Genomic DNA, 12,221 nt, shown 5'->3' on the forward strand with positions numbered 1-12,221 from the left:
TCCGCCCGCCGCCGCCGCCGCGTGTCTGCCCGCTCGGGGCAGGGCGGGGCCACCTCCTCCCCGCGGGCGAGGGGCATCCCTGCGGGAGGGGTAAACCCTCACCCCCGCACCACCGCCCCTGTTCTTTGGCCGTGCTGCTGTCCCAGCGGCGCTGAGGCCGGCAGCCTCCCCTGCCGAGGGGCAGGCTTTCTAGGGAGCCGCGACCCCCTGCTGCTGAGGCGCCCCTGGGAAAGAGCAGCGGGCGCAGGCCCTGGCCGCCTTCCCTGCCCCCTCCTCACCGGGCCAAGGGGGCTCGTGGCAGGGGACGGAGCGGGGACGTGGGAACCTGGAGGGTATCAAGCTCCCCCACGGCAGAGGGGTGGGGGACGGGAAATCCTGGGGGCAGACTGAGGTAGGGTGCATAGGTAAGGCCAGTCATCGTAGTCTCTGGTAAAGTAAGTGCCGCATCTGTGCTTGCAGGGGCGTAGGTTGTAGCCGTGCTGGTGTAAAGGACACAGGCAGGCAAGGTTCTTCTGGTGAATCCGAGATCTTTTATTAGACCAACTTCCAATGTTTTTTCTTAGCAAGCTTTCGGGTTTAAAAACCCTTCGTGGGGCTGAGGAAGCATCTGCAGTGGGTGTGTGCTCTTCCTGGATGGAAGAGCATCTACGCTTATGCCTCTCTGAACTGGCCCATCTACAACAGCGGTTCCCCAATGCTGACAGGTTGCACACCACCAATTGAAAATGATACATCCTTAAGGACCACCAGCATGTTTTTGTCATATAAAGTAATTACAATGAATCTGTTAACACATACCACTGACAGGCTGTCTGCGTGCCAGTGATGGTACCCAGAGCACAGATTGGGAACCGCTGGGCTACAAGATGCCACCCTGCCCTGCCTTAGATGAATGCAGCTAACTACCTCTCTCTGCCAGGATTGTTGTTACCTCTGTGTATTCTCAGCTGCACTTGCTAATGGATAATGTTCCAATAAGCTGGTGTAGAGGTTGAAGGAACTGGCTTTGGCTTTTCTTGTACTTCTCCAGATAAAATAAAAGCCCCTCGCCCCACTTCCCGCCCAGACATCCTGGATGTAACACATATAACACAGCACACATTTTTCTTCAGGTAAAAAGAAACTAGAAGCTTCAATAACACGCCGGGGCCTAGGCCTACCGTATTCAGTCTATGATAGAAGCAAAACCAAAGGTAACTTTATTGAGATGAGATAAACATGGGGCTGCAGAGCTCTGAAATAGGAGCTGCGTTGCCAGGAGTGGTGCATGGGCAGCTTGGCTGGTGTAACATCAAGACCATTGAAAAGGAAAGAGGGTTGTTATCACTTGAGGAATGAAGAGTGTAGAAGGAATCAGATTTTTAAGGAGCTGTAAAGTCAATTGACATGCTCACTGCTGCCTGACTAGAAATGTCGCTGCCACTGCCAGGCTGTTAGTGTTAAACTTTGGGTGGAGCAGGAATCAAAACTTGGGGGATGAGGGGAGGGGGCGCAGTTGCAAGTGCACCCCCTCCTGGATCCACCCATGCCGAGGTGTCCAGGTGCCCTGCAGAGGAGAACACATCTCATGAACCCCATGTCATGGTATGAGCCGGATCTGCCATCCCCATGTAACCCTTACAGCTTCCAGAGGTGCCAGCTGCTGAAACATGAGCCCTGAATGCAACAGAGTTGAAGTAACAAGGCTTTTGTCACCCCCCTCCCCGCAACTGTAGGGCAGTGATTCTCAGACTGCTGCAAGCACTTTATGGAGCCTTTATATCCTTTTTGGGGTGCTGCAGGGCACCACAGGGTGCCCCAGCAGCTTCGAGATCCTTTCCAGGGTGCCACAGAGTGCCACACAATATTTGCACTGTTAGGTGTGTAAATATGATTCACAGTTGTAACCCAAATAGGCAGCCTTGGTGTTTAAAAGCATTCTGACTTGTTGGGGTCATTCCGATTTCTCTGCAACAGAAGAATGGCTCTATTATTTTTCTGTAGTCAAAAATCAAGTGAAAACTAAGAGCTGGTATTTTCCAAGGTTGCCTCAAGTCTAGTGAGGAGAGCCTTGCATCTGTCAAGGAATGCCTTGTAAAAAGGTTGAGAACCACTGCTATACCAGTACCTTGCCTTCACAGCTACAATGTAACACCAGTATCCCTAGTCCTTGATAAAGTAAATCCTGCATCTATGCTTCATTTGCTTATGCCTCTCTGAACTGGTTAGTCTACAAGATGCCACCTTGCCCTGCCTTCTTCTGCCTGCCTTCAGATGAACACAGCTAATTACCTCCCTGCTAGGATTGTTGTTACCTCTGTCCATTACCAGTGATTCTCAACCAGGATGCTGCCTTAGGTTTCCAAGCTATGTTTGCATGCTGAAGTTCACAAGATAAACCCAGAGATTCTACATAGGAATGCCCTGTTGTGGTCTGAGTTCTTTGTCAGAGGAGGATTTCTCCATTCTTTTTCTGTAGTAAAAAAAACCAAGTGAAAACAAAGACCTGGCATTTTCTGAGGGTCTACAAATGTTAGGAAGCAATGGTCTACAATGAGGTGCTCAAATTCACAGCAAAAATGGCCACCTTCATCCATTAAACAATGAGAGAGCCCCTCTCAAGTTACCCTTAAACTCATCTCCAATCCTAACATGAAACCACTCTGTTTTCTTTCTCTGCTCATGGCACGCTACTACAACTTCCTTCAACCAGTATCTTTTACTATGTATTGGCTTTTGTAGAAAGGAAAATAGGGATGTGTCTGAAATTCTATATAAATAATTGGACTAGGAGAAAATAGTAAATATTTTCAGAAAACTTGATTTCCTTTCTAAGGCGGCAATCACACGAATGGGATATTCCAGGAAGACCCCAGCTTTTCTGAAAAGGGGGGTTGCAACCATATGATGCAGTCCTTTGAGCTGGGAAATCTTACATAATCCAGGAAGATTCACCATGTCCCAATCCAAGAGATTCCTTCTTAAGGCAAGGCAGTATCATTCATTTGTACACTGTTACCCCAAGGCCATTGGTGACATGTAGCAGGTGCACGCAGGTGCACGTACACCCCCGAGTGTGGTGGTGCACCCGCTGTGAAAAGGCACCACCAATCACTGTCAGCAGCACCTGCAGGCAGTCTCCACTTGCCGCCCCCCACCTCGCTGCCAACACCACAGGTGGCATCTGTGCCCAAGGCAGTTTGTTTCTATGCCTTTGTCTGGAAGTTCTGTGTCCCAGAGCAATTGCAGGGGTGTTGGCTGAAGAACACTGCCTGTGAATGTGCTGCTAGCATGGTGCAGCAGTGAGTATTTCACATGCTGCACTCAATTATCAAGGGCATGCTCAGCCCAAGAAATTTCTGCCTCTAGCTGTCTAACATGGAGGCTTTGGAGAGACAGAAGGAATTATGCCAGACTCCATGTCCATTTACTCTGTCTACCAGACACACCAAATGACAGTGGTAGTCATTTGGGTGTTGATGTGCTCTTGTGTCCACATGGTAACTGGTCCAATGTAGTTGCTGGTGATGGGATTTTACCAGTTATTTCATTAAGGATAACTATCAAAAGTATCAAACTATCAAATATGGTGAAATGCCTTGCCCCAATATTTGAGCACAAAGAATGGAAGGATGAGAGAAAAAAAGCATCAGCCATAGGATTTATCTGTGGATTAAATTTTTAAAGGGGATTACTGGTTAAATCTGCGGAAGTTCCTATAGTACTGTGCAGAGATACCAGGATAGCTCTGAAGAAGTTTTGAACTTAAGATAGTTTGGGTATCAGTGCACAGCTCTGAATTGTGCTACGTGGACCTGCCTACTACTTACTCATGATTATATAGATATTGGAATGGGGGGGGGGGGGAGAGAAGAGGCAAAAATATTTTAGGGTTTGCAGGTGTGATTATATTGAAGGTGCCATTACAATCTCATTCCTGGCAAGATGATGATAAAACTGTTTTTAATAGTATTTGTCAGTATGGTTTTCTGATTGATTTTTCAAGTGTTGTTGAAGTCATTGGGCAAGTAAGAAAAAGAATGGATGTTATAACGTTCTGATTACTAACCTTCTGATAACTAAATAGTAGTAATACAGAATCTAGGGTACCAAATTGAATATTGCACTATTTTTGTTAATCACATAAGTTAAGAATGGTAACTTTAAAAATTCATAGAGGTAAAGTCACTATGACTTACCACTCCAAGGCTGAGTAACAGTTATGTAGGAGAAGATTTTTTTCTGAGGCAGGGGGAAAAAGCCTTTCCATTTATCATCAACTTTGGAAATTTTCCAACTAACTTTATTGTATGTTCATTATTCAAGTATTTCATGTTATATAAATAGAAGTAGTCCCCCATAACACACAGCTTACTTATGCATAAGGTGTACATTGGCTCCTAGCAATATGTCCTGACTAAGAAACAGACACTTTGTAGCACTGCAGGGACCAAATAGTGGCTTGGTCCCTGCTTTTGCCGCATTCTCTGATTCCAGGCTTGGAGCCCTTTATAAAGGCAAGGATCATTACTCTGTTATACTGCGAGGGAAACTAAAGCACTGAAATGGGAAATGACTTGCCCAAAGTCACCCCCTTGAGAACCCAGGAATTCTGATTCAAATGACTGCCATTCCCCATGGGGTTCAACCATGTTGGCTAGCATAATGGGGTTATGCCACAGAGCTCAGGTATCTCCCATTTATCCATGTATGTGGAAGGAAGAATAGCATCACCACAGCAGTTGCTTTTTCTTTTAGGCTATCCCCTACAATAAAGGTAACAAGTTCAGGGGAATAAAGAGCTGGCTGCTCTTTTTCCTCCTGTATAACTGAGAAACAAGAGCCAGGATCTATCCCAAAATGTTCAAATTTGGGTGCCTAAAATTAGGTATACATAGACTTCTCAACAAATGTAACCCGATATTGAGATGCAAGGAGCAACTGCATTAACTTTTTGGCTTCTGTTGTCATCTAAGCCTCCTCACAAATAGGGAAATTTAAGAATAAAAAAGAAGGAATGGATGCAATCACACCTTTGGAAGTGTGAAGCAAATAATCTAGTAGAAAGAAAGGAAGCAAATGAATAAGCATCATGTTAGTTTAATTAAATCATAAAAGTTTGTAGACCATGTAAAAGGAAAGCTGGCAGAATGGTTGTGTTTATAAAATCAAAGAAAGAATGAAACACAAACTGGTATAAAACGGTAATCATGAAAAAGATGTCAAAACTAAGTCAACCACTTTCCGTTTTTGCTGTAGCAATGTATTACATAGTGTGATTTGACATCAGAGAAAGGACAGAGAGAAAAAGGTACATGAGGTTTTCTCTTGCTGCAGTTGGCTGCACAGGCTGAATTGGGCCCATATGGCACATAACATTTTGTTACTTGTGTAGTCATTCTGTCCCCATATCCCATATTTGTAGATGCTATGCCTAGTCTAAGCAACTGAGAGGACATAGTTTGGTCTTGTTTTGCAATGGGGTAATGATCATAACAGCTGCACAGCTATTCCTTTTTCTTGTGTTTTATGTACCTTCTCTGTATGCTATTTAAAATAGTTACATATTCCTCTACTTTAACTTCAAGCTCTGTTTGTGAGCTGTAGGAAATTGTTTCCTGAATCTGGAATCCAGTGGTCCCTGAAATCAGTGGTTAAAATGTTGAGAGATCTAATTTTTAGTACTGAGTAAAATAAATAGAAGTCCACAAGTATCCCCTTCACATATTTTTTTCTTAAAAGCAATGTTCTGTTTGCTTTTTATTTACTTATTTCTTCTCATTCAACATTTTGAAATATTTTTGGTAAGAGTCAGTGTCCTTAACCACAAACATTGCCCCTTCTCCTCAGTGGTTAGCAGTATGCTTCTTGCCACCTTTAATATAGCTATATAATTACCTAATAGGCATGTCATACAATTTCTAAATGGTATAAAAATACAAAATATTATTCAGAGTTATACTTTTTGTCAGGATAAGATAGTAAATGCATATATTTGATCATCCTCAAGTAATCTGTGTATCTCTTGTTTACCACCACAGGCACTACCTCTGCTCTGTTCTGCCTGTTTTTAGCCCTCACCAATATTCAGTTGAGTCAGGATCTAACCCTGCTACCTTAAGACAGTGTATCTATTTTTTCTTATTAAATGTACCCCAACAGTCATGAACTTAAAAAGATTAAGTTGATAACTTATTGCATCCATACAAAATTAAAGAAGCATTAAAAGAAGACTTATGTGGGTAAAATTAGACTAGTTTCTGATGAGCAGGCTTTTTAAAATTTGAACTTGCTATTATAGAATGACAGAGATTGGCTCTAGCTCTGGATGTAGATTCAACTTGGCAGTTTCTGTACGGGGAGCTAAAAAACAATCTGTGATAAAAGTGTCCCAATGAAATGGAAAAGAATTAAAGGTACTCCAGGCCTATGGATCACTCTTGAGATGCTTAAGTTATTTTAAAAATGAGCAGAGCTATGGAAAATGACCAAAAGATCTAATAGTTTGGGATGTTAGCAACTGTCTAGCACACGTGATAAGAAAAAAGTCTACATTTTATTCAAACAAGACATTTTGAACTTCTCGTGATCTTAAGATATTCTGAAGTATCTATTAAATTATATTTTGAAGACCTTTATGCAAGTGTTTTGGTATGATTAATGTGTGGAGTGAGGAAAGGAATTGAAGAGCTTTTTGACAGTGATATTAAGTTATAAATTTCCATAGTTTTACCACAAAATAAAAAAAATCTTGTAACATCATTACTGAGGTTTTGATATTTCTATGAATGTTCATAAGTGATGCACAGAGGTCAGGCTCAGTGTTCAGAGTTCTTACCTGGTAGTGTGGTGACATGGCTTGGGTTTCCAGCTTTACTAAATGTTTCCTCTACGATTTTGGGCAAGTCACTTAATTTCTCTATGCTTCACATCCTTACCTGCAAAATAGTGAAGCAGTTGTCATCCATTTGCAGCAACACCCGTAAGGAACATTTTCCCTACCATGTATTCAGGCAACAGAAAGTCATGTAAGGCCTTGTAATGGGAGGCACTTAGTATGTGTTAAAGCTGGGGAATGTTGTGCAGTAATAAAGTTAGAATGTGTTCTGAGCAGTTGTACAATGCTGTTTACTACCATCTTTTACATGCACAGCCTGCGCTCCACTACTAGGAGGCTGGTGAGCAGGTGACCTGGCATGCTTTGCTGGACTGATGTTTCCCCATATTTCCAACAGCAGCCAAAAACAGCTGAGCTCACAACTGAGTGAAACTTTGCCTTGGCTAGTGTAATCCACAGGCTGCATGGGAGCCACTGATGGGACCCACAGCTATTCTGTGCCCCTCTCACTGCCTCTGATTATAAAAACTATAAGGGATTCTCTTCAGTCACACTCCAGGCAGTTGTGGATCCCCAAGGGTGGTCAGACTAGGTACATTATGCCTTTGGATTCAGGAACTCCAGTTTCCCAGAGTTGGTGGAATTCACCACCAGTGCTCCCACCACTTCTCCACAAATATCTTACATGTTAACTCCCTGTTGTGTGGGACTGGGGAGGAGGGCCTAGGGTTGGGAGACTGAGGCAAGGAGTCTTGTGTTGGGAGTTGGTGAGAACTGGCTTGGAGGAGGAAACAGAGGCACAGGGTCCTGCATTGGGCATCCATGAAGCCTGGATGGGAGAGGAAAACGGAGGCACAGACCGCTAGGTGGGTCAGCATTATCAATGACTCGAGTTGAAGGTTGGACAGGAAGTGCACAAGGAACAAATTTCACAACTGTACAAACTTTATTTCTTCAAATAAACCTAAGATAAGTATTTGAAAATAAAGGCCTTCTCAAAGAGGATTTGAAGAGCTTAAAACTCTTAACACTATGCAAACTGCATTGTATGTGCAATTGCGCCAAGTGTACTGTGGGGTGGTTCTGTGCATCTGGCCAAGTCACTTGTCTGCAGGTCTTCCTGCTGGGTCCCTGGAAGTCCTGTGGTGTGGAAGCATAGTCTCTGCCAGTTTGAGCTGGATGGCTCCAAGGAGTTCAATAGCCACATCTCCATGGGTGGGTCTGGTTTTGCACTGCTGGGGAAGGGTGATGGTGTTTCCCATTGCCCCAGGGGAGGGAAGGACCACCCCTTTTGGGATGTTCAGAGGACCTGTGGCTCAGATCTCCAGTCCTTGATTACTGTCCAGCTATGCTGAGGGATCTCAGGCTTCAGCTAGGGCAGATGGCATATAGGGAGGCATGGACACAGTGCACCGGGGCAGCTCTCCAAAAGTCCCACTAGTGGTCTGGTGGTGGTTGCTCGCTGCGGGAGAACAGGTAGGAGATGGCCAGTTCTCATGGTAATTTATACTGGCATGAGGCAGGTGCTATTTTCTCTGGTCAGGTAACTTGCTGTCATGGCATGGTCCTAGTCCTCCATAGCAGTAGCCACCCTGTACAGAAAGGACCTGCATGACTCCGTGGTGGACCGGAGGGATGCATAAGCTTTAAGTACCAATTCTTGGACCCTCTCTGAGCCCCTTTCTAGTTCTGGTGCCAGTTCCAGGATCTGGCAGTCCTGTGTTCCAAAATCTGCTGAAGAATTCTCAGCAGCTCCTCTGACCAGTCTTGCCAACTCTTAGTGGTGTTTTTGCAGTGTCCAGATTTCATAGATATTAGGGCTGGAAGGGACCTCGTAAGATCATCGGGTCCAGCCCCCTGCCCAAGGGGCAGGAAGTCAGCTAGGGTCAAAGGATCTTAGCAAGTTAAGCATCCAAATGTTTCTTGAAAGTGTCCAGAGTAGGTGCTTGCACCACCTCTGGGGGGGAGTCTGTTCCAGGCCTTGGGGACTCGAACAATAAAGAAGTTTTTCTTTATGTCCTGCCTAAAATGGTCTTGCAGGAGTTTGTGACCGTTGGACCTTGTCATCCCTTGGGGCGCTCTGGTGAACAGGTGTCCCCCAAGATCCTGATGCACACCCCTGATGTACTTATAGGTTGCCACCATGTCACCCCTGAACCTGTGCTTCTCCAGACTGAAGTCCCATAGCTTGCAGCCTTTCTTCATAAGGCCTGTTCTCTTGCCCTCTGATCATGCTCATGGCTCTCCTCTGAACTCTTTCAAGCTTCTCCACATCCTTCCTAAGTTGTGGAGCCCAGACTTGGATGCAGTATTCCAGCTGTGGTCTCACCAAGGCCGAGTATAGTGAGAGGATGACATCCTGGGTCTTGCTCGAGATGCATCGGTAGATGCAAGCCAGAGTTTTGTTCGCTTTGCCAGCTGTGGTATCACATTGGTGGTTTAAATTAATCTTGTGGTCAATCATGATACCCAAGTCTCTTTCGGTCATGGTGCTAGTGAATGTAGCATTGCCGAGCCTATAAGTGTGATGCAGGTTTTTATTCCTGAGGTGGAGCATCTTGCATTTGCCTGTATTGAATGCCATCAGGTTTTCATCCATTCACCTTGCAAGCCTATCAAGGTTGGCTTGGACCACCAGCCTATCTTCAAGTGTGGACACTCTTCTCCAAAGTTTGGTGTTGTCAGCGAACTTGGCCAGTCCACTTTTGACACCAGTGTCCAGATCGTTTATGAAGACATTAAAGAGTATAGGTCCAAGAATGGAGCCTTGGGGGACACCATTACTCACCAAGTGCCATGTTGATTCGGTTCTGTCAACTACCACCCTTTGGGCCTGACCTTGGAGCCAGTTCCTCAGCCATTGGACTGTGGAGTAGTTGAGGCCACGGTTGCCTAATTTTTCCACGAGGACATCATGGGACACGAGGTCAAAGGCTCTTTTAAGGTCTAAATATATGACATAAACCTCTTTCCTTTTGTCCACGTGATATGTCACCTGGTCATAGAAGGAAATGAAATTGGTCAGGCAAAACCTACCTGCAACAATCCTGTGCTGGCTATCCCTCAGAATGTTGCCTTCTGTTAGCCTGTCAAAAATGGTTTCTTTGATAACTTTTCCTAAAATCTTCCCATGGATTGAGGTCAAACTGAATGGCCTGTAGTTTCCCAGGTCACCTTTTCTCCCTTTTTTGAAGTCAGAGAGGTCCTCCAACACTTCATCTTGGTAGTCCTGCTGATGTTTTTGGTTATAGGACATCCTCTGTGTGAGTGTCCCTTCATATCATGGTGGCAGCATCAGCACTGGGGTGTCTTAAGTGCTCTCATGCTGGCACAAATCCTGAGGAGTGAAGAAAGCAGAAATGGCCTTTGGATTGTTTCCAAAGTTGATAGACAATGTGTGTATGAATTCTGAATTCCCGCACAAACAATAACAGGTAGACAGATAACAGTACACTGACAGCAGAACAGACCTGACCATTGTTGTAAATTCCTATGATAGTAGGAGGGGAAACATGATTCACCTTCCTCAGCCCAGTCATTTTCATGGGACAGCAAGATGAGAGTGGAACCTCATTGTGGTAAGCGCCCTCTCAGCTACCTATTTTTAATTACTAGTTGTTTCCCCCTCTTTCCACCCCAGAGGTTCCCAGAGGTGGATGGGGAGTCCTCCTCCAATAACTTGTCTGTCCCTATCTCAGGACATCACTTCTCTAGCTGATATCTCCCTGGCGAGAATGTCCCATCAGCACAGAGCACAGTTCTTTGAGCTTGCAAGTAGCAATCCTGCAAAATATACCCTGCTGCTTCTGTGAGGTCTCATGGAAGGACATGCCCTAGAGTCATGGAAGGGAATTGCTTGTTATGATGACTCTCTGCTGAGGTTGGCAATTCCATGGAATCTGCACAAAGCCCTGGAAACCTTCCTATACATGTGTTACAGCTTCATAGCCCTGTCAAACCTCATAGCAGTGAAAGCAGTGATTAATCACACCCTGAACTAGGATCACCCTCCCCCTGCAAGCTCTCCCCTGAAGAATGATGCTTTGTCCCATACCCTCCTATAATGCTCCAAGCCAGCCCTTGCTGTGACCCCAATCTGTGAGGGGGATCTGGAATCCTAAAACACTACAGCTTTGATTGGCACCCATCCCTGTAGTGATGGAGGCAGTACTGTCCTGGATCCCAAAAGATTTCATAGATTTCAAAGATTTCATTGACAATAAGGCCGGAAGGGACCTCAGAATTTCATCGAGTCCAGGCACTGCCCCCATAGGAGCTTGTACCGCCCCTGTGGATAATAGAGTTCTGGTGGGAGGATAGACCATCCCCTGGAGTGGGAGTAGGGGGATGGGAGTGGTGTATCCTGGGATGCTGGAGGACAACAAATTGGGCATATTATTTCCATGGTACAATCTGACGATACCTGAACATGTGTTAGTACAATCTGAAGATACTCCTCATGCAAAAAGTTGTAACATTGCTATGATATGAGTGCATTTTGCACATTTTACTGCTTGAATATGCAGACATTCACATCTTAACTGCATTTAACATAGGGGTGGGCAAAATACAGCCCGTGGGCTGGATCTGGCCCACAAGGCCATTCTATCTGGCCCGCGGGGCCCCCCCAAAATTTGGAAAATTAATATTTCTCTGTCCTTGGTTCCTGTCAAAAATGACAGGAACCAAGGGCAGTAGGACCTAGGGTTAGCCCAGCGGGCTCCAACAACAGCAGGGCCCGCCTGGCCCTGCCCCCCCCAGCTGGAAGCCTCTTCCATTCTGGGCTGAGAGCATGTGGCTGCCCCTGTGGTGTGGGAAGCTCAGATAAGTGGGGGGAACCCCAGGCAAGGAAGGAGCGCAAGGAAGTGGCCCCTCCCCAGCCATGCCCGGTGCCCCATGCTGCAGCTGCTTGCAGCCTGCATGGGGCTGCCTGTACCAGCTCTGGACAGCCCCATGTGGGCTACGAGTGCCTAAAGCATGGAGCACTGGGTGGGGGGTGGGAGAGGGACCACTTCCCCACTGCACTCAGCTTTTCCCTGGGCTCCTTCCCTGCATGGAGAAAAGTGGCTCCTCACCCACCCTATGCCTGGGGCCCCGCGCTGCAGGCACTCGCAGCCTGCGCGGGGCTGTCTGGAGCAGGCACAGGCAGCCCCAGGCAGGCTGTGAGCAGCTGCAGCATGGGGTGCTGGGCATGGGGTGCCCAGCACCCCACTGCCCCAGGCTGGCAATGGGGCAGGTTACAAGCTGGTGCTGAGCACCGGGAAAAGTGGCCCCTCACCTGCCTCATGGCAAGCGCCCTGCACCACAGCCACCTGCAGCCCACATGAGGCTGCCTGTGCCTGCTCTAGACAGTCCTGCATGGGCTGTGAGCTCCTGCAGCATGGGGCACTGGCCATGGGGCAGG

Source organism: Alligator sinensis, unplaced genomic scaffold (assembly GCF_000455745.1).
Source record: "Alligator sinensis unplaced genomic scaffold, ASM45574v1 scaffold392_2, whole genome shotgun sequence".
Classification (NCBI taxonomy): Eukaryota; Metazoa; Chordata; order Crocodylia; family Alligatoridae; genus Alligator; species Alligator sinensis.